Raw genomic sequence first — 24,432 nt, 5'->3', positions numbered from 1 at the left:
TCTTTATTGGTTCTCCGTTGCATTCGTTGTTTCATCTTGACAACCACAAATTAATATCTTCTAAACTTGCACTTGTCTCTCTAGAATCATGCCAATTGACTACATTTCTCTCTTATTATTTAACAATTTTACATCATCTTTTAGCTTATTTAGGTCCAATCCATCGTTCATTCCCGGAGGTAACTAATCTCATATTATTCGGGTACCTAAACGAAATCTATATTTGAATTCATGATCAATAATTAACGTTTGTTTATCGCATGCTGGTTGTTCCCCGGTTACTTGGTTGATGGGATACATTTGTTTGTGTCAAAAGATATAAACGCTAACGCTAACTCACTTAAAATCATGGAACCAAAAATACATTTTCTTGTGTAACTCATCTATCTAAACGAGTTAAATAGATTGATGGTTATAATAAATGTGTTAAATGGATTAATGGGTTGACATTACGAAATATATGCTTGTATTCTAATTATCAAAAAGCTAACGGGGCTGCCAAGTTTAGCTAGTTGCTTTATATAGGTTAGCCCAAACACAACCCGTTTAATAAACAGGTTAACCTGAACATAACATGTTTATTATACAGGTTAAACATGGATTATTTATGATTATTTTTTGCAGATATAGATAAAATCAAGGCTTTTAAGTTTTCTTCCCTCTATATCCTTATCGAGTCCATGTGCCTCGATAAGGAAATACGATGAGTGGAAACGAGATGTATCCCGGGGACGGGCAACAAGAGAAGATATTCGTGACGGTGAGGGTGAGGCCTTTAAACGCGAAGGAAATCGCCAAGCATGATACTTCGGATTGGGAATGTGTGAGCAATGACACCATCATATACAAGAACGTTAAGGCCTTAACAGACCGATCAGCGTACCCAAATGCCTACACATTTGGTAAGCAATACACATCTCGTTGAATGAACCGTCCAAATCGAAACAAGTCGACTGGTTCAACTAGCTTGACATAATATAGTTCGGTTTTGACTTCTTAACGGTGGGGTCAATGGTTGACCGTTTGACCTTATTTATTTTGCTTGCGGAATATGCAATTATATATGCGTATTATATTCATGAACCCCGCTGTCATTTTAAAAATTTTAATACAAAGTAACCATTTAAAGAAAAAACAACACAGCTTGTTGTCCGCTTAATCACATCTCTATTGTAATTGGATCCTTTTATTTAATATATGAAGTTTTATATTAGAAGTTATTTAAACCTCATAAAGTTGAAACCATACTTTGGTATCTATACAATATCCCGTCGAACGTTGAGTGCATATTAACCGGTATCAATGTTCTCCACCAGACCGAGTATACGGGTGTGACAGTACAACAAGACAAGTGTACGAGGAGGGAGTCAAAAGAATCGCGCTTTCAACGATCTACGGTTTCAACTGTGAGCATCAATTATTATTGTTTTGGGTTGTGATATTAAACAATATCATATGTCATGTTGCAAATTAAATTATTTCTTCAGCTAGTGTATTCGCATATGGGCAGACAAGCAGTGGGAAGACGTACACCATGACTGGCATCACTCAATATGCAATTTCAGACATATTTGATCACGTAAACAAGGTAATCTAATTATATAAAAAGGATATTTTTCTCGGGTATAACTTGGTAACTATTTTTCTTTTATGACCGTGAAAACCAATAATGACACAAACTTAAGTCAAAACGGGCAACATTGTTGGTTAAAACCGCAAACACGTTTAGCTAAACAAATCATATTTGCGCTAGAATGTGTATTTTCTGTTAAGAAAATGTATTTTTTATTTCCTTATATAATTTAAACTGATTGGTTATTTTCAATGTTGTAAAAAGTATGTTTACAAGGCCGGATACTCGCTACAAAGTATGTCGCCGAGACGAGTATCTTTAACTCCGCCTAGTTACAAAGAATTGATCAAAGATGGTTAACCTCAGCCAGAATTACATCTAGTGGTGAACGTGGGAAAATTTTGACTTAAAAAAATAATTCATAAATCTATAATATTAAAGAATAAATATCAATTTTTTTAGTTAATGATCAACAATTATTAGAATAATTTATTATTTAAAAATGCATTTGTCTTATTTATATTATATTGATATTGACCTATTTTGTTATAAATATTATAAAACTTGTGATATTTACCATATATGTAATATCCAAAATTTTCTTTATATTTACTATGTTCGAGTACACCCAACTCCCCAGTCGACCCGCCTAGGGTCCGCCTAGCGACTTCTACAATCTTGGTTATTTTATGTTCAAATTTAAAGATAAATAAGAAACAATACACGAGTTTTATAGTTTAAACACATTTTTATGGTACATATGCAAAAAAAAAAATGTTTGTATTTTTTATGGTACATACATATGAAAAAAAATCAGGTGAAACCGGTCATGTTCGGGTTGGTGAGTCGAAAGCACAACCCATTAAACATTGCTACTTAATGATATGTTTTGTGTTTCAGCAAGATGATAGAGAATTTATATTGAAATTTTCGGCTATTGAAATATACAATGAATGCGTTAGAGACCTTCTTAGTGCAGATGCTACTCCACTTAGACTCCTTGATGATCCAGTGGTGAATATTATCATCTTATTATATTACACAAATGGCCCATTAATTAAACAAACATTTATCGAGTGGCTTTTTATGTCATCACAGAAAGGGACGATTGTAGATAAACTCACAGAAATCCATTTAGAGGACTGGACCCATCTAATGGAGCTCCTTGCCGTATGTGAAGGTAAAAATATTTTCGGGTCGGGTCAGGCCGAGGCCGGGCACGGTTAGGCTACCTCACAAAATCTCTCTTGTTTAATTTTACTTAAGTTTAATGTTTTGAATGCCTTTTATGCAACTTATGAGCTATGATGTTTGCCAGTGGCAAGTTTCTATAATATTTGAAACGGGGGTGTGCATGAAACCGAAAGAAACTGATCCGTAACCGAAACAAAATGAAACCGAATCTGAACCGAATTTATAATTTCTCATTTATTATTGAACGTTAAGTAAAAGTTAACTAAGAGTGTAACCGAATTATTTTAGACCCTAAGGTATAAAAATTAAATAATCTTTAATTAACAAAAGCTTCTAAGTCAACTTTATTATTTTGGGCCACTTTTGTTTGGCACAAAACTTTCAAGCCCAAATGGTAAAACATGGTAAAACAGGAAAAATCGAACCCAGACCAAAAACCTAAAAATCAAAACCGAATGATTTTTGTTTCGGCATTTGAGTCGATGTATAAACCAAACCCACAGACCCACATACCCATCACTTGCCAGCCTGTTTAACCATAACGAGTCGAACGTGTATATTGTTAAATCATTTGGAAATTGGAATTACCTGTGTAGCTCAAAGAAAAATTGGGGAAACATCGATGAACGAAATGAGCTCGAGGTCTCATCAGATTATTCGCCTGGTACACTTTTCATAATTTAAACACTTAATCAACATGAACAAACTTGAAGATTCTTTGATCATCATGATTTATTGTTGTTTTCTTTATCAGACAATTGAAAGTTCTCCCAGTGAATTCTCAAGGACTAACAGTGCAAACATTCTAACAGCTGCGGTGGTACGTATGCTTACTAAATATTAATTTTGATTTAGTTTTTATATAGATTTTTGAGGTTAAAATGAATAAATACAAAGAATTGTATTCTTGTAGAATTTTATCGATCTAGCAGGAAGTGAACGCGCTTCTCAAACGTTATCAGCTGGTAAACGGCTGAAAGAAGGCGGCCACATAAACCGCAGCTTACTAACGCTAGGAACAGTTATCCGCAAATTAAGGTTTGTATTTCTTTCTATTGCTTTATTTTCGTGTTTTAAAATTACAATCTGCCAAACACTCCATGCAGAAGAACCAATGTTTTCTTGATAAAAATACAAAAGACACGAAAGACAGCTTCTGGTTGTCAATAACTATACATAGGACACCACGTGTGTGTGAAGCATGCGCACCACTTTAAACACCTAAGAGCGTCTTGTTCTTTTTTAATACCAAGATTGAAAGTTGAAACAAATACCGTTTCTGTAAGTGAAATGAACTTATTATATTATCTGGATGTAGCAAAGAGCCAAACGGTCATATACCATACCGAGACTCAAAGCTAACAAGAATCCTACAAAACTCATTGGGAGGAAATGCAAAAACAGCCATAGTATGCACACTCAGCCCTGCACACACTCATCTCGAGCAAACAAGAAACACACTTTTGTTTGCAGTTTGTGCCAAGGAGGTCAGAACAAGTGCACAGGTTAATGTAGTCGTGTCCGAGAAAGCATTGGTGAAACAATTGCAACGAGAAATGGCCCGACTTGAAAACGAATTAAAAAACATGACAGGCACAACAAGTGAGTCCGAGACAATAATCAAAGAAAAGGAGCTTCAAATACAAAAGGTCAGTAACCGTTTCTTGTTGGGTCAGTTGAGCAGGGTTGACATGAAACACTTTCGTGATCATCAGTCAATTGAGTTGATTATTGTTGTATCACAGATGGAACAAGAAATTACAGATTTGACTCAAGAACGGGATCTTGCTCGGTCTCGGCTTGATGAAATATTAAAAGCAGCTGGAGTAAATCAAAATTCAGTACAATGGGTATGTTATTATCTTTCTTGTTAAGATGATAACCATATTTTTAGGGTGGTAAAAAGGTCGGTCGATGAAAAGAAATCGGGTATGTTATTATCATGCAGACGGATTCTAGTTCACCAGACAGAGGTTCTCCATCTGGGCACTTCCGTAGCAGTTCATGGGACGGACATTCCACATCAGATGCATCTGACGTGGCAGCCAACATCAAAGTCAAAGTCAATGCTCCTCTTCCCCCAACTGCTGCAGTCAACACATACAGTTTCCCGAAGAATCATAAACTACATAATCCAAACGAAGACCACTATGTTTTTGACAATATCACCCCACTCGAGTTCATGAACCAATATTCCGGGCCTGACCTGACCCAAGATTTGGATAAGACTTCCCAAAAAGAAATGACAGATTTAGTAGATAGTTGTAAAGAAGTAGAAGTAAGTATTGAGAAAAATGAAACAAATTCACATGTAGACCAAATGCCTCAACCAGCTCTTGAAGACGTGTCTGAAACAAAAACTACAAGTTTAACAAGAAGCACGAGCTGCTCGGCTGTTATTGAAGGCGATGTATCAACATCAACATCATCGCCTCCGATATGTGAAAAGAATGTTGTGGTTGAATCAAGATCAGAGTCGGATATTAAGAAATTATGTCGGCAAGATTCTCAGCGTTCGGCCAAACGTGTTGACGAGAAAGAAATGCAGCATGGAGAAGAGGATATTATCGTCTTATCTCCTTTATCAAAGACGAAACACGAAAATGTCATGGTGAGTATTAGGGGTGTACAATGTGTATGAAACTGAAATAACTGACGTGTAACCGAAATTATCAATGTAACCGAAACCAAACCAAAACCGTCATTTGGTTTTATGTTTTCTCAAACACAGTTTCTGATTTGGTATCGGTTTTGCATGTACTCATTTCCAAAAACACTGACCGAACCCGTAATACATAGTGTAGCTCAAATGTTTTAAACCCATATGTGTAATAATCAATTAATCATTAATTAACAAAAATATTTAAGCCCAATTTATTATTTTGGGCCATTTTTTCGGCCAAAAATTTTCAAGCCCAAACAGCAAAACCAAAAAAACTAAACCGAACCAAAACTATCCTGGAAATCGAAAATGAATGGTATTCATAAACCCAAAAATCGAATTTTCGAGTTTTGGATTGGTTTGAGCCCAAAATCGACCCAAATCAGCCCATGCAAGATTGTTACTTTCACATGGGTCAGTTAGGTAGACCCGTATGCTCCCTTTTTTTATATATAAATAACTAATGCACAGGTTAAGTTGGGTTGATCTGAAACACCTTTTATACAATCTTTTTATTATATAAATAACGAATGTGTCATAAACGGTTATAAAATATTTTAGGAAACTTTCGACCCGTTTGACTCTGATACAACTTATTGATATCATGTCAGGTGAAGGCGACGCCGGAAACCATTGAATCAAGAGATGAAGCGGATGAAGGTTTTGAATCTGAGAAAGAGTGGTGTTTGGTGTTTGAGGAGCAAAGACAGAAGATAATTGAACTCTGGAATGAATGCAACATACCGTTGCTTCACAGGACCTACTTTTTCTTGCTTATCAAAGGCGATCCATCAGATTCCGTGTACATTGAAGTCGAGCTTAGACGTCTAGCATTCCTCAAGCAAACACTAGATCAAATTGCAAGGTGGTAGTTCGTTTCTTTTATTATAATGACCATGAACAAGATGTAAACGAGGCGAGCCGAACTGCGAAACTACTCGAGATCGGCTCACTAAAAGCTCAAACTGATCTTAAACGAGTTCGAGCTTAAATGAGCCCGAGCCTAAAAATGTGTTTAATAAACAAGCCTGAGCTTTGCTTATCGTGCTCGAGCTGGCTCATGAACCTAAATGAGCTTATTACTTATTTACTCATATAGCTCGTATTAGTATAATAAGTATATTTTTTATACAATAATTAATACGGTATGTAAAATTATGACAAAATAACTAAATTATATATACCATGTTATATATAAAAATTTTAATTTAAATACAAAAAAAGTTTAAAAATAAAATATAAATTAATTAATAAATAATAGCCGAGCCCGGGGCCGGGCTTCACTTATCAAGCTCAAGCTAGCCCGCTAGCCTATTATTTATATAAACTAATTAATATAACAAAAATATATTTCTATAATAGTTATTATTATATGTAAAACTATGATAAAAATAACTAAATATATATCTATTCTTATTCTTCTCACAAAACTATTGTTTTTTACAATAACCTTACCCTATATATATATCATAGTTATCAAATGCGATAAGCGCTCGAAAGCGTTGAGGCTGGGTCTAGCGCCCAGGCGATAAGCGCAAAAAAAGCGTCCGATTTAAAAAAAAAGCGCACATTAAAAAAACAAAAAAATTAACTTAAATAGAACATCTTATGAAGAACAAATACATTAATTCTTCAAATAGTTTATAAAAACAACAAAAAACCAAAATCCAAAATTCAAAACATGTAGTACCAAGTACATCATAATAATTAGAAAAATGAAAAACCAAAACATAGAAAAAGTGCATAGTAAAGAAAGAAAGTGCTGAAACAATATTAAAGTTACATAAGATTATAAGAAACAAAGAACAAAAAGGCGCATAGTAAAGAAAGAAATCCGAAAATAGGGAAATAAGAACAAAATTAACTTGTAATTCTTAGTTCTTGATGATTTTGTGTGATATAATATTTTGATTATGGAACCCCTTAAATAGTGGAGTGTTAGAGGACTCCTAGAGAATAGAAACAAAATATTAAAGAGTATTTAATACACATGGGAGGTTTGGGAAAATAAGATTGTGCATGTCGCACTTAATGCGCCTGGCGCTTTAAATGCGCTTAAGCGCAAAAAGTGCCCGCTTTTAATAACTATGATATATATATATATATATATCATATATAAAAAATTAAAAACTATGATAAAAATATATAAAGAGTTCTAAAAATGTAAATTAACTAATAAATAATAAACGAGTCGAGCCTGAGTCGATAGAACTTGAAAGACTACTCATGAACCGAGCTCAAGCTCTCGTAAGTTAAGCGAGCCGGGATCGAGCCTAGTCGAGATGGACTCGTTTACACCTTTAAATTCACCATGACTAGGGGCGTAAACAAGCAGAGCAGCTCGTAAGCTACTTGAGACCGGCTCTTTGAAGGCTTGTACTCTTTAAGATTAAATGAGCCCCTAACCATGAACAAACATTGCAAAAAAGACCTAACTTTTACATCCATTTCGCTTCAAAAAGGTTAACCATCTCGCTTCTTAATGATTAACAGTGCACGGGCACTAACTCTTGAGCGGGCAATGTTATGCCGTAAGCTTTTGAACAAATTCACTTCAGCCGAAAGACAGACTCTGTTTGCGAAGTGGGGCATAGATTTGGAATCCCGAAACAGGAGATTGCAATTGTCTCAATTATTGTGGACAAAAACAGACGACATCGAGCATATTAGGGACAGTGCAAAGATTGTTGCAAAGCTTGTTGGGCTCATCGATCCAGACAAAACACCAAAAGAGTTGTTCGGGTTAACCGTTGCTACCAAACAACAAGAATCACAAAGCCTTATATCCACCTGGAAAAGCAGCCTATCGCTGCTAAGGTATTAAACTGGCATCTAGCTATAATTCACATGTATAGATTTTGTTACATGTTATGTAATCATATTGAAGTATGAGCATTACCAAATTAGTTTATATCTTTTAAGTAAAGCTTTTATCCCTTGCCAAACGTCATGTTTGTTCTCAATGCAATAAAAATTGTACTTTCATCGTGTTAATTCTCCAGGCTCCGGAATTATGAGTACGTTTGGATTTGCGTTTTAAAAGTGATTATCTAATACTGAAAAATTATATCATGTGCTTTTGTTTTGCCTGTAAACGAACAGAACGTTCTGAACGTTCAGTGAGCAGCTATACCGTTTGTTCATTTACGTTTTTGACCTTTTGTTTATGTTCATTCATTTAAATTTGTTAATGTTTGTTAATTTGCTTTTGTTTAAGTTCATTCGTTTACGTTCTTTAATATATTCATTTAAAAAAAATTTTGGCCCCTACACCTTAGTCTAATTATAATAAATTTTTAGCCCAACACATTGTTCTTCACATTACTGGTTCTGGCTAGGTTATGTTTGTTCATTTACACTCCTGAATGATTCGTTTATACTGTTAACAAATGAGCACAAACAAGAAAATTCCGTTCGTATAGTTCGTATTCGATCATTTGTTCGGTTAAAGACTTTTAACTTATAGTTAAACGAACAAACAAGAACATGCTTCGTTCGTGTCTGCTTGGCTCGTTTACAAGTCTAGTGTTTGTTGTTTGGAATTCATCTGAAATTGAATATTTGACCCCTAAATGATTACATAATAAAAGTATATATATTTGTCCCCAAAAAAAATAGCAGAAAAAGAGAGAGAATTACATCTGTTATGATTTTAGGACAGCCCCCTTTGTGATTTTCCATGCTGAGTTGGCACACGACATCTCATAACGTGTTGTGTAGGTTAAATTGTAGGAGTCATTATTTTCCGGGTGGGTCAAATCGGTCAACTTTGCAGACTCTTCAAGGGTTGCTTCCACAACAGCTAAACGGCCATCGAGTGAAATAGTAACACTGTCAATAGTAATGTTTAAAAGAGTGTATTCCCAGAACCAACCATGTTGAGCAATTTCAGTTGCCCGTTTAAGCCAGATATTAAGCATTTCACCATCTAACACCTGCCATATTTCTAAGTATCAGTTAGATGTGTGAATTTTGACACTCTCACTTATTAATGGGTCAACTACTAGGATGCAAGACTCTACCTCTGATAATTTTGAGAGGCAATGATCGGGTCCAAGGGCTTGGGACTTAACACTCTGCCACTTGCGAACAAGATCTTCGGCGACTCTTGCATCCATTCTAGGAATCTCTAGAGAATCTTCAACCATAGATTCCCCTGCAATGAATAATGAAACATTTTAACATATTGTTTGATATGAAGCTTAATGTTCCAATTCTTTTTATCACAGGTGCCAAATCAAGTTGCAACCTACTTACAAAGTATATTATTAATGCATACATAGGGGGTGTTTGGGATTGCTTATTTTAAGCAACTTATGACTAACGTTTGAAAAAGTTAAAAGGTGTTTGGTATTGTGTGTTATTGTGAGGTGTTTGGTATTGTGTGTTATTGTGAGGGGATAAGTTAATAACTTAATAAGTTACAACTTTGTAACTTAATAACTTATGGGAAAAGTTATAAGGTAAAACAAGGAATCCCAAACACCGCCATAATACAACCACTGGGATTTTTTTAATAGAAGAGCTTGCTAACTAAATAATTAACACGTTAAGTATTTACAAACTTTTTTAATAATTGCCAAAAAAGTTGCGACCGGCACGACATGACCCCTGATTTCGGATCGTAGACCTGTAAACAAACTGAGCATTGCATTTATGTTCGCTAGTTTACGTTTGTTTTAAGCATGTTCGTTAATAAATTCATTTAAATTTGTTAGGCCCGTTACAGATTAGTCTAGTTTAGTAACTTTTGAGACCCAACAAATTGTTCACTTTTCTTTTTAAAATGGTTTTTCCTCGTTTATGTCCGTTCATTTATATTCAGCTATGTTCGTTTGTATACGTTCATGAACCGTTCGTCTATATTGTTAACATACAGACATGAACAAACACGAACAAGAAAATCATATTCATATAACCGTTCGTGTTCGATCATTTGTTCAGTTAAAACTAAACGAACGAACATGAACATGCACCCTTCGTGTTCGTTCAGTTCGTTTACAGGCCTACCAGCCCGTATTAAAAATGAAATGTTTTTAACATGAACTTGTTTTAACCTGTTAACCAAACCACAACCTGCCTATCTTGCCAACTCTTTGAGTTAATTTTATATATCCACCAAAAAGCAAAAAATAAAACAAATTTATTAAAAATTATTAATCATATATGTCTAGATTACACTATCACGCGTCATATTAGATCATACCTACACTGATGACATCTGAAGCCAATACCGAACTAACTTCTTTACGAGGGCCTTTTCTGAACGGTACAAACTTCAATCCAGTCAAAGTCAATAATCCAACCACCATGCCCGCACACGCAATCTTCACAGCCACATCTTTAATCTGATAAGTGATCATTTCCCGTTCTTGATTCCCGTTTAACTTATTTTCCTCAAAAACTAACTCATCTGTCTCAACCGCAAATGATTCCTCAACCGCACCATTATTGTTATTATTATAACGTTTAACACTCTCTACCTCCTGACCTAGAGGAAAAACTTTCTGTAATGCCTGAATTGCCCCTACCTTAACACTATCAAGAACCGCTGTCGCTTCAGCACCGATTTTTGCAATCGCAGCAGCGGCAGCCAATGGTGAACCACCAACTCCTTCTAACCGTTCTAAATACCTCAACACGATCGGGTCGTCATAATAATCACCAAGCTTAAACTGGACATCGGCTGTCTCACGAAACCTAGGAAACACAACCTCATCGAGCCATGTTTCCAACAACTTGCAAAGACCCGGAAGGAGATCGTTGTCAGGATCATTTCTAGAATGTTCCATAACGAAAGTAACAATAGATGGTTCTCGGTACGGTGAGTTTTCATCGTTTAAACCTAACCATGAACGGCACTCGTCAACCTCGCCTACAAGAAGTGAACAGAGGCCACGTTCTAATGCAAAGTCCGCTTCACGATTCTCTCTCACGTTTGAATTGCTTAAAGCGGTTACTTTGATTTGTTGAAGTTGTTGAAACAAACTGTCGGCTTCTTTAATTAAACGGGGCTTTTTACCCGTAAATGCTTGAGCTATAAATGCTAAAGCGACTCCATAAACTTCAAAACTTTCTGCTGGTATGTTATACGGTGTGGCAGTAAAGAGTTCAACCTTATAAATATAAAGATTGAAAACAAAATCAGAAACAGATTTATAAATAACTGGAGAATCAGATATGTAATAATAATTTACTTTTTGGTAAATGATTGTGAGTTTTATGTAAGGGGTGTGCATGAAATCGACAAAACCGATCCATGACCTAAAAAAATATTAAAACCTAACCGAAATAACCAAACAAAACAAAAACTGACGTTTTGGTTTTATGTTATAGTAAGAACCAAATTTTCAATTCGGTTTCGGTTTTGCATGTACCGAACCAAATTTATGGATTTTCATTTTTTATTTTGAATTTTTAATGTGAAGTAATATATAAGAATTTGATATATAGTGCAACCCAAATACCTAAGTCCCAAATGTATAATAATCGATTAATCATAAATCAAAAAAAAAATGTTTAGGCCCAAATTCATTATTTTTGGGGCAATCTTTTTCTGGCCCAAAAACTTTAAGCCAAAATGGTAAAAAACTGAAAAAACCGAAGCCCAAGCCAAACTTTAGAAAAAAAAAACGAACCAAATTTATGATTTTTCATTTTTAATTTTGAAAGTTAAGCAACTTATAAGAATTTAAAAAATAGTGCAACACAATTATTTTAGTCCCAAGTGTATTAAAATCAATTAACCAAAAGGTTTAGGCTCAAATTCATTATTTTTGGGCCAATCTTTTTTCTGCCCAAAAATTTCAAGCCAAGTTAGTAAAACCAAAATCGAAACAAACCCAAACCTCAAACAAAATACCGAAACCAAACGGTTTTCAGAAACTCAAAAACCTAATTTAGGTTTTTGATTCGGTTTTGAGTCCCAAACTGACCCATTTCATATAAACATAAACCTATAATTTGGTGTAATAATTTGGATAGCACCGTTGAAACTGCACGTGCCTCGTTAAAAAAAAGCAAAATGTTACCTGCTCCGCTGCTGTCATTCGTAAAAACGCCTCATTCATGAAATCTTCACGTGTAAAGCCACCAGCAATCGCGGCGGCACCACCGCCCCCAACAGCCCACAAAATATTGCGCACAGCCTTGAAGGCCTTCGGTTCTTCGTGACTTATACTCATCATCAAGAGGTAAAGCCAAAAGCTCAAGCACATATCTAGGGTTAATCTCTTCTAAAGTTTCATCAATTTGTGCCTGCAAATCCGGTGCAAGGCTGCTGGCACCTTCTTCCTGAACAGATCATTTCAAGAATTCAAACAACCTTTCTATATTCTTATTAATTTGATACTGAAATCAAACATTCAAGATTTTGTCAAAGTTTTACCTGCAATAACTTAAGTGCCCTTTCAAGTAATTCACAACCTTTGATATAATCAGGTGGAGACATTGCCATTGTATCACGTGATATTTCAATATAGGATAATGACATTGCCAACACAACATCCTGCTTGAATGACTTTGGTAGTCTTTCTTTCAGTAAACTCTCACCAATATGAAGCACCAGTTCATCTTCTCCAGCTTCTTGCAACACACACAAGGCTCCAGGAACCTTAAAATATTTAGTAACAATAATCAGTAAGGATGTGCATGGCTTCTTTTCCTTTTTGTGCTGTCATGTTACCTCACAATTGGTGTTATAACACATGGTTTCATATTCAATTTGATTTCTTGCTTAGGGTTCTGGTGCATTTTAAACAAAAGGTAACCACATTAAAGTTTGAAGCCAAGAAGACATATATTTCTCAAAAGATAAGCAATTATGTCTAAAAAACATTACATATTTTGAATAGTCATACTTATAATCAGTTCAGCTAATTCAATTATGCCACACACCAGAACCGAAACCGAGCCATAATTTTTGGTTAATCAGTTACGGCTTAACCGAACCATCGGTTAATTGTTCAGTTCAGTAAATTCAGTTATTTTTCTCAATCCTAATGGCTAATTTAAGCCCTTTGTGTCTAAAAAACATCACATATTTCGAATACTTATATTTTTTATAATCAGTTCAGTTATGCCACACACCAAAACCGAACCGTAATTTTTGGTTAATCGGTTACAGCTTAACCGAACATCGGTTAATTCGGTTATTGCTCAATCCTAATTTCAGCCCTAGCAAGCTAAATCACAGTAAGCTATAAATCAAACACAGAGAATAAGCTCAGAGAATCAATTACATTATCAAACGGCACATCCGTAACAATCGTATCAAACTCATCATCCGCAAGCCCTAAATTATACTCCCGTCTGGAGCTAAGGTCCGCTAGGGTTTCACACGCGGCTTGAAGAATCTGCCTGCGGCTAATCAACGCATCATCACTATAACCATACTGAGGCGGTTTCAAAACCCTAGCCTCATAACACCTCTTAATTCCATCACCAAGGAAATGCGGCTCGGCGCCGAGTACTCGGTAGAAGTCAATTGGAATTGGAACGTAGCGGTCGGTGGTGCTGGCCGGAGGGTACGGCGGAGTGAGAGTGGTGGCGGTGGTTAGGTCTGGTGGGTCCGTGGTGGTTGTAGGAAGGAAGTGGAAGTCGGATAAGAGGCGGTTGGCCCATTTGCTGGCTGAGAAGTTGCTGGAAACAGGTCCGTTACTCACGGCGTTAGGTTTTAATTTGAAGTGTTTGTTAGTGGTGGTTGTGGTAGTGGTGGTTAATGGTATACAGCCGGTGAGTCTCAGGTGGCCGAGAGATTCCATCGGGAAAGTAAATTGTTGATTGATACACAAGATATTATGAATTGTAGAGTAGCAGTAGATTTTCTTTTTTTTACGGCCAGATAAGTAACACCGGGTACCTCGTACGCGGCTCTAATTGGCTAAAGGTAACCCGAGCCGGCCACTAGTCCAGACGGACGGAGCCCCTAGTGGTCCACCTGTTGAGGGATTCACCGGATAAAACCCGAATCCCACGTCCGCCAAACGGCACGACAGCGAGGAGCCGGTAAAACCGGGTGAGATCAGGACTCGAACCCTGACAAGCCAGAGTCATCCCTCATATATCCCATATAAGTTGGTGGTATTGAGGTTTGATCCCCCTATCTCTCACTTGTAAAGTGAGTGCTCTACCATTGAGCCACAACCAACTTATAGAGTAGCAGTAGATTGTTCATTACTTAAATATCTATTTTTCTTTTTAATTTGAACCCGGCTCGGTTTGAATTAAATTTACGTTGACGCATAGATAAAAAAAAGCACTTCTGAATGGTATATTCTGAATTTTGTAAAACTTTATGTTTTAAATATTATAAAAGAAAAACTAATTACGAGTTACTGAATGAAAAATGATGAAAAAGGAAAGAATTAAACTCGTCTAGACGATTTTGTTCTTCAAAATACATGTCCGTTGCATTTTGTTCTAAAAAGATTCGTCTCGGTAATTTTCTTTTCCTAAAATACTCGTCCCGACAAGTTTATTGTCACGCGTCTTCAATTAATTGGTTATGGAAACACTCATGGGTTATCTTTTACTCGGGCCGAGATCTTTGGAGGGGCATTCGAAGAATTAAGAAAATGTGAAGGACAAATTTGGGATCTTACTCATTAAAATGGCCATTATGAGAATTTTTTATATTTCTTTTGATTCTTTTGTGAAATAAATAGCTCTAAAGTCATATTCAAAATTCAAAATAAAGAAATAAAATGAGAAACCCACTTGCATAACTTTTTCATTTAAAAGGGGGACATAGATTGATAAAATCTAAAAATCATTGACCCGTTGGATCACGAAGTAGATAAAAATGACAATCATCCTCATAGAACATCAAATATCATATACAAAGAAGTATTCAATGATTTATAAGTTATGGAAATCTGTTTTCAATTATAAATATTATTGTTGCTTTAGTTATTAAAAATATTAATTTTAACTATATTATTTTCTTAAAATTTACTAGTGTGCGTATTAAATTATTTTTTAATTCAAAATATCATAATATTGTTTAATAGTTCCTAAATTCTTATAACTTAATATGTACTACATTTATATTTATTTAGCATGTATAATACATGGGTTTCTAACCTAGTTGTATTAATAAAAATATATTTATTTTAAATTCCCTCTTTCTTTTAATATATTTGAATATAACTTTTCTTTCTAATTAAATAGTACATAAAAGTCAAATTACATTAAACAAATAATTAATGTATTTTCAAAATCAATTATAAATTAACTTTTGCATATCTTTTTATATTTTTTTTAATCATTAGTATACTTAATAAATATTTTCACATATGAGATGTATGTCAAAATTTAAAATTTAAGAATTTTATGTAATGATACTTTGACTCTTGGAGAGTTCCGGGTTTTAAGAGCATTCATATTAGAATCTTTTATATCATGTATAATCATATAATTTAGGTTTCTTGATTTTAAATCATTCCAACTATGTTCTATTATTAAATAATGGTCTCAACTTCAAAGTTGACTGATGATATTGACGGTACAAACTAAATGGGTATTTATTTTAAATGGATCACGACTAACGGATATTAACTCCTTTAATGATTTGATAACGTGGCCTATCCAGGTGTCAAACAAAAAAAAAGATTACGTTGAAAATTATGTGGCATTCCAGATCATTTAATATAAAACAAACAAACTCAACCCTTCTCTTTTACAAATTTCCATAAACGTAACCCTAAACGGGTAACTCATCCTTTCCTTTCCTTTCCTTCAACTAGCCAACAATGGCAGACAATGATATGATGTCGCCATGTCGGTCAACAATCTAACACTTTTCGACACCGTCGAACAAGCCGAATTCTCACAGCGCGTCCTAATTCGATCAATCCTCTCCCGGCTACATGGCAGCGCCGGCCTCACCGGAAAAACCCTAAAGTCGACGGTTGGGTTAACAAAGGGCAAGAACACACAAAGTAGTATTGGGTCGATCAAAGCAAATAGATTGTTTAAAGCGACAACTCTTCAACGTATATAAGTAAACATAGGTCACCGACCCAACCATTATTTCTTTTTTTCATTGTTTTTCTTTTCTTTTATGGGGGGTTCATATAGCAGATTGAAGATTCGTTCTTAAATCTGTCACCACCCCAACTACGACCACTATTTGGTGGCAATCTAAAAACATATACATTCCATGTTAGGGTAGTCACTCATTTTCACAACTCAAGTGAGTTTTGTAAAAATAAACTCCACGTGTCCACCATTACCGGCAATTAAGATCTCAGGACCCTTACTGGAGTCGCACCCAGTGTTTTGATCAATCCAATTAACGTTAAGATACCATATACTCCGAACCTCATTAATAGACACAAACCTATACACCGCCTTGTTTCTAATTCAACAATCACGTCGTTGATGACAAACGGGGGAGAGAGGAAAAAGACGATGCTTGTTTGATTTATTTTTGTTCTTGGAGGAGGCCACAAACCCCGACACAACAAGATCATGCCATATACTTTTAAGAAAAGTCAACAAGTTAACCAAAACTTGCTTTCATCGCTTGCTCGTTATCATGTGTGTGTGTGTGACCTAGGATGAGTAGCTACCAGAGCACAACTTTATGTTTGAATCAGTTTGGAGTGTTCCATAATACACACTAATCATCATAAATGTTTGTACTTCATACTTGTACGAATTTAGGGAGACCTTATGGATGGGTGGCAAGTGATACTGAAGGTGAAGGTAATTGATAAAGCGCATCAACCATAGTTGGACCTATAATACCTTGAAGAGTTTCCCTATCTTAATACCTTTGGAAATGGAACAATCGAACGGTAATTGAACCAAAACTTTGTTAGACGGGCTGCCTGACCATTTGTGACAGTTCGTATTAGGTATCTATATAATCTGGTGCAATTGTCAATTAGACAATACGTCTAATCACTTGTGACAGTTCGTATAAAGGCTTTCGTATCAGTGAAGATTTAAGGACAAGACGAACAATTTAATCCGCCCATAATTTTGTGGCAGTCCGTCTTTAAAGGTAAAGGTGACTCTGTAAATAAGTTTTGCCAACATGACTCATACATGCTAAATGCCAACTAATGAATAACCTGGTCGATTTGGGCTTATAAAAGGAAGATTGGAAGTCCATAACCATGCATAATCATCATCTAATTCTCTCATGTCACACCCAAAACCTTGTTCTTTGTGTTCTTAGCATATTTCACCATTGAGCAAGAAGTTCTAGCTAGATGTTAGCTATAAGGAGGCTCTAAGCAATCTTCCCAAAGTGTTAGAAGATATACTAAAGCCTTAACCTAGGCATCACGTTATTTTGAGGTGTGGCCTTCATGTTTAAGTTGTGATTCAGTTAGTTTCATCACGTAGAACATATGATATATCTACACCCCTCATTTCTTTATTAATTATTTTATGTTTTGATATTCTTTTATAATAAAAGAAATAATATATTTTAAATTTTATATATAACTAACCTAACAAGACTGTTGTATTAAAATGCCAACTTAGAATATTATTTGAACTTATGTTATACGGACTTTTTCTATTTATTTATATTTTCTGTAATTATAATTTTTCGATCTAATGTAATACACGAGTTCTAAGTTCGAACTCTACTATACCATATTAAAATCGGCCCAATGTTAGTTACCTAGGTGGGGAAGGGGTGCCCGCCGCTACCTCATATCGTACCCAATTTGGTAACACTGCCGCCTAGTTTTGCTGCCCGACAACAATGGCGGCATCACCTCCTGGAGGGTGGGTACTGTGCTGGCCGCTAGCAAGAGATGCAGTTGTTTGTTTATCAGGTTTATTATTTGGGCTTTAAAATGATAATCAAGTGGCCCAAATCAAAGCCCGACAAAAATAATTCAACTTTTATTCCTTTATTTAGTGAACCATTTTCTAAAATGTCGCCTTTTTTTTCATTTACTTTATTTTAGTCATTACTTTTTAATATTTAATTTGTTTGAAGAGGAAAAAAATGGTTTTAGAGTACTTGAGAAACGCGACATATTATTAAGGTGTTTTAGAGTAGTTTAGGCTATATAGTAATTTAGAAGTTAGTATACTTGGAAGGAACACCCCTTTCTCTTTTAACATTCACACGAAGCATTATAGTACTTGAGAAGAACAGCATGTTATTGTATAATTGTGCATTTTATATATATGGAAACAACTTAACAATAGATAATTTCCTTGCAAAAGGACCTTTTGAATTATAATATAAAACCAACTATCATGCAGACACACATATTAGTATATTACACACATTATAATGTAGCATGTTAATGCAATACAATAAATTTAAGTATGATACAAATTAATTTATGCAAGAACTAGATTGGTGAAAATTAGGTGTTGCGGTGGCCGGTCAGAGCGAAGTCAGTCGGTACTGATTACGTTTATTACGGTGCCAGAACTAAACCTAAAAAATAAATTCGTTAAATTAACATATTTAAATTAAAACACAAAATAAATAGCCGCACTCGTATAACGTATTACGAAAAGGAATTTAACATATTTATAACAATTTATTTTAGGTCTGTAAAACTCGGGCTTTAGTAAAACCTAAACGATGAAGCAGCGAGTTGACACATATTTGATCAGTATCTGTTACGTTCATAGCGGTACCAAAATTAAACTCAAAAAATAACTTCATCGAATTAACATATAAAAAAGACTAACATACAAAAAATTAAAAAATTTAAGACGACATTTGTTCGGTCGGTAAACACTGAGCATTGCTGAAACTCGAGCGTTGAAACCCCCATGTTGCTAAAACCCTAGTGGGTAAAAACCATTACGATGGCGAGCCGATGAGAATTCGACCAATATCAATTACGTTCGTTATGATATAAGCAAAGTTGGTAGAACCAAAGCGTTAAAACCTAATAGATAACTTCTTCGGGTTTACTTATAAACAAATACAATGTTTAAAACGATGTTTATTCGATCGGTAAAATCTAGACGTTGGTAGAATCCGAGCGTTTTCTGTCTTGGGCGTTGCGCTGGTAAGCCGACGCAAATTCGGTCAGTTACAGTTATGCTTTTATTTAAAAGCTAGGACTTGGGGGATCTTATAGATCTAATTCAAAATAATAGATAGAAAATGACGCAAATAGAGCCAATGTGACGTCCAATTTCTAAAAAAGTCTCAATTGTGGTCATTTTTTGAAAAAACCCTTATTCCATGGTATTTACATGAAGTTCTTCTTTCTTATTCTTAATAAAGTCAACAAAACTAAAACAAAAATGTTGGGTAAAACCCGGTCGTTGGTAAAACCCGAGCATTGTTGTCCCGGACATTGCGACGGTGAGTCGGTAAAACCCAAGTGTTGTTGGTTTCTGATAGTGAGACGACACGAATAACCATTTAATTATGATATTAATATAAAAAACCAAAAAAAACAAAAGAAAGCAGAGTGAATTACTTGGCCCAATCATAGCTTACCAAGTGGACAACTGTTGTCTTGCGGCATGAAACTTTTTGTTTGTTATGTATAATAATTGGCAACTACAACAAGATATATTTTTAAAATGTCAGTTTTACATTAAATGATGTGAAACCTTAAAGTTTGAAAGATAGTTAGCAGTTTAATTAAAATTTATCTTAAAGCAATTTTAATAACATGGAATTAACAAAATTTGCAAATGACGTGGGCTATTTTTAAACATAGTCATCTGTCTTTCCGTCAATTACTAGATTTTGTATGTCTTGGATATGGCACGTCCCTTTTTCCTTTTTACTATATGAAATCCACACTTTGACACCCGAGATTCCGTAAAAAGTAGATACTTCTGTATGAGCATAATCTATTTTCTGGTTAAATACATTACTAGATGTTTTTCCATAATTTCCGCATTCAATTCTAGCTATTTCTGCACTTTCTGATCGATCTAAACAACATATACGGATCGCCTCCGCCCCTTTTTTCATTACTCATCGAATATCCTTCACTATTTGACTAAAAATGAAGCAAAATGATCTTGTTTTGTTTCTCGGTTGAAAAGAGAAACACGTTTAAATAACATGATGTTGCAAGATTCATGGAGAATGGAGATGCTAACAACTTTTGAATTCAAACTTAAATTTCGATTTTTTTATAGTCTCTTTTAAAACAATCACAAACACAATCAGTGATTGTATAATGAGCAGAAAAACGTGTACGGAAAGTCAACCCATGGTCAAAGATAAAACTTTTATAAATGAAAATGATCAAAATGTCCATTATCGAAGTCAAGAAAATATTTATTTGAAGATCTTACGCCCAAAATGTCTACCTCTAAATCACGTTGAATCAACAACATTTTATCATTACTTGAGGAAACTTTTAACTAACCACATTTTACTGCTTGTCAAAACAATCTTGTCGGAATTCAAAAAATCTCGTATGAGTCCAAAAAAAATTTCAATGGAAAACAATTTTTAGTCTCGCCAGTTGCCAAAATAAATCTAGTCGAACACATACAAAATCCTGCCGGCCTTGACGATTTAAATAAAAACAACTGTCGACCCGACTTCCATAGCGTGTGGCATAATTTTGTCGATTAAAAATTTCTTCAGCTAATAATTAAAAAAGTATACAAGTGGCCGAGATTGAAAGTATATTCAAGGCTCCGTCTATTGGCACACCCCCCTCATCTATATACACACCCCTCATATGAGTCATATTTGATCAATATGACCCATATCAGCCCATCTAACAGACAAAAAGCTGACCATGTCATTTTTTGGTCTGGTTGTTATTCCAATATGTAACTTAATGGTCAATATGGACCATATGGACCTTAGTGTGATTTTTTTGTCTGATTAAGTCAGTTATAAGATGATATGTACCAATATGGATCATATGAGTAGTATGGACCATATAAACTGTCCATATTGTGAGAGATTAGACTTATGGGACCCATTCACTTTGCATATAATTCCGTGTATTACAATCATGTATGACATTTGAGGTCATTTATGCTTCATATTGGGCAATATGAACCATATTAGGGGTGTGTAAATAGATGGGGGTGTGCCAATAGCACGACCCATATTCAATAAGTCAAATAAACATTTTGTTTTATTTGATTGGTAAAAAAACTAAAAATATAAAATACTAAAATGGACATATTTGGTAATTTTCTTATTTTATAATACCTGTACTATGTGCATCATAACATGTACAGGGGAACTTTATATATGTAACCTGATAACCGAAGTACCAGACTTCCGGTTTCTCCATAAACCTAGTTCTAGCTATAAGAGGCTCTAAGCAATCTTCTCAAAGTGTTAGAAGATATACTAAAGCCTTAGCGAGTCACCAAGTTATTTTTAGGTGTGGCTTTATGTTTAAATTGTGATTCAGTTAGTTTTATCATGTAGAAGTTATGATATATCTACTCCCCTCGTTTCTTTATTAATTATTTTATGCTTTGATGTTCTTCTATAAAATAAATTATATGTATATATACTTTGAATTTTATACATAGCTAACAAAACAAAAGGGGAGGTCATAGGTTCAATACCCATAGTGTACAAAATTTAGCCGTTCAAACAAAAAAAAACTTTTGTATTAAAATGCCAACTGAGTATATTATTTGAATTTATGTTATATTAATTTGTGTTATATGGACTTTATTTTTATCTATATTTTTTTTAGTTTAATAATTTTTCAGCCTTGTGTAATACACAAGTTATACGCTACTATACCATATTAAAAATTGGGAAGTTACCAGAATTCTCAATTGACCTGTTAGTTACTTTGGTGGGGAAGGGGGCGCCTGCCGCTACCTCAAATCATACCTAATTCGGTAACATCGCCACCGCCTGGTTTTGTCGCCTGACGACAATGGCGGCATCACCAGCTGGAGGGTGGGTACTGTGCTAGTGTGCTGGCTGCTAGGTGGATGAAAGAGATGCATGTGTTTGTTTATGTTTATTATGTGGCCTTTAAATATGATAATTAAGTGGCACAAATCAAAGCCCAACAAAAAATAATTCAAGTTTCATTCATTTATTTAGTGTTAACCATTTTTAAATTGTCGTTTTTTTTTCATTTAATTTACTTTATTTTAGTTATTACTTTTATTGGTTTAACTTGTTTAAAGAGGAAAAATTAGACTACTTAAAGAAACGCGACATGTTATTAAGGTGTTTTAGAATAGTTTAGATAAAGTGTAAGATTGATAGAAGTTAGTATACTTGAGAAGAGCACCCATTTCCCCTTTAACATTCACACGAACCATTATATTACATATTTAGGCTACGTGTTATGGGTCATTCTCCCCATTTTCCATCATTTGTTACATCAACATCATATCAGCATTCATCTATCGTTCAACTCCACCAATCAACCAATGTTATTGTTACTTATGAGTTTTTCTCCATCATTCTGCGCCATTCTATTTATTTATATTATTTAAATACAAAAAAAAATATGAAATAAGAAAAGAAAAAAAATATATAATTGGGCGAGATTGTAGGTGGTGGGGTCACAAAATGGGAAATATGGGAATGGGCTCCATGATGGCCCTCATGCGCATGTCGTCACTAGCGACCAAGGAGGCGGCGGCATGGTGTTTCAATGGTGTCATGTACGCCGTCGCAGCACCCCCGGTGACCATCCATGAGCCATGCCCCATGGCCTTAAGTTTATGTGAAGATATTTCTCATCCATGAACTTACTATCTTACATATTCAAATAGTTGTCGATACTAGCCGGTGCATATAAGTCAACTTAATCATATCATATATATATCAGACATGTGAACCTAAACTCGACACAAATTTCATTCGCTGACACAAACGCAGCCCATTTCACACGAATATATATTTTTTAGCTTCTGCATATTAGTACTCTAAATTGCAAGACAAAACAAAAAGAGAAATCTGCATTTTGTCTCCCTGGTTTATATTGTCGCGCGATGAGTTAACCACTGAAAAAGATTTTGCGAACTTTGACTCCCTGTGTTTCTCCGGCGGGTTTATAGACTCCTGCCGTCAGTTGACTGTTGGTATTTTAGTAATAATAGCAACATATTAAGGGTATTTTAGTTGTCACACCCCGACCAAAGGCGGCGGAACATGTCGGGGTGCAACGATTGCTCATAAGCGCATGACACTATTTAAAGCGACAATATTTAACAAACTCATTTCATTTCACAACATCGAAAATGTCACATAACCAAATATTCATAACTCAAATACAACAAAATATAACAAAATATAGCAAATCAAATATTGTTCATTTTTGCTAATATCCTAACGGTATTTGTGACGTTTTCTTCACCGAACTCCATAATCAACCTAGATGCAAACCTGTAACATTTCATAAATAAAGTTTATCAACACAAAGGTTGGTGAGCAATTCATAAGTTTGAACAATAGATATATAGTATGAAAAGCCACAAAACTAGTAAAAAAAACCATAAATAATAGCTATAAACTTGGATAAATAGTTATCGCTAACAAGTTAGCGACACCCAACTATAAGGGGTTGCCAAATAGTTTAGGATTTTATAGTTATCGTTAATTGCATTACGTTAACGACACCTTGCCATGAGGGGTTGCCAAATGGTCTAGGATTTATAGTTCCACCATCCAAAAGCGATAAACACATAGTCAAATAAGCATAGAACACCAAATCGAGCAATTATTCAAGTAAGGTATACAACAACGTTTGTGGTTTAAGACCCAAGTATAAAACATTTAGTTTAGATAAGTTGAAATGTCACCCCCAAAATAAAAGATAGAAAACGGGGTATGAAGTTACTCACGTTCAAGTAATAAACTTGAAAGATTGATTATTTGGAGATTTGCCGGAACGACGAGTTTAACGTATGAAGCCTAAATAAAAGAAAGTCTTGGATTTAGAAAGGTTGTCTTGAAGATCTTTAAATAAAATAATTGTTGCAAAAACTAATCAATTAAAGTTCAAGGTTTAAAATGTAACTATTTAAGAATTTATAATAATAACCCTTTTAAAAAAATGTAAGTTTGCTCAAAACCGGGTTAAAGTATCTA

At 34.8% G+C, this 24,432-nt stretch overlaps 2 pseudogenes across 2 annotated transcripts; one reads left to right on the top strand and one right to left on the bottom strand.

Annotated features, from left to right (window-relative positions):
• The first annotated feature begins 703 nt into the window (after positions 1-703).
• On the top strand, positions 704-8,383 carry LOC143543788 (kinesin-like protein KIN-7F; annotated as a pseudogene). Its single transcript, XR_013137143.1, has 13 exons — positions 704-902; positions 1,488-1,588; positions 2,474-2,587; positions 2,672-2,743; positions 3,264-3,431; positions 3,522-3,587; positions 3,681-3,805; positions 4,086-4,416; positions 4,513-4,617; positions 4,662-5,391; positions 5,991-6,004; positions 6,041-6,294; positions 7,923-8,383. The product of XR_013137143.1 is annotated as a kinesin-like protein KIN-7F (transcript).
• Positions 8,384-8,886: 503 nt separating this feature from the next.
• LOC143543794 (protein ACCUMULATION AND REPLICATION OF CHLOROPLASTS 6, chloroplastic-like) lies at positions 8,887-14,213 on the bottom strand (annotated as a pseudogene). The gene is made up of 6 exons (XR_013137144.1): positions 13,670-14,213; positions 12,817-13,041; positions 12,461-12,722; positions 10,636-11,545; positions 9,452-9,585; positions 8,887-9,364 (listed from the first exon to the last, which is right to left on the bottom strand). The product of XR_013137144.1 is annotated as a protein ACCUMULATION AND REPLICATION OF CHLOROPLASTS 6, chloroplastic-like (transcript).
• Between the last annotated feature and the right edge of the window lie 10,219 nt (positions 14,214-24,432).

The sequence above is a fragment of the Bidens hawaiensis genome, unplaced genomic scaffold, assembly GCF_021521415.1.
Source record: "Bidens hawaiensis isolate Kalapana, Puna unplaced genomic scaffold, B.hawaiensis_p1.1 tig00013298_1, whole genome shotgun sequence".
Taxonomy (NCBI): domain Eukaryota; kingdom Viridiplantae; phylum Streptophyta; class Magnoliopsida; order Asterales; family Asteraceae; genus Bidens; species Bidens hawaiensis.
This window is presented reverse-complemented; position numbering and strand designations above follow the sequence as displayed.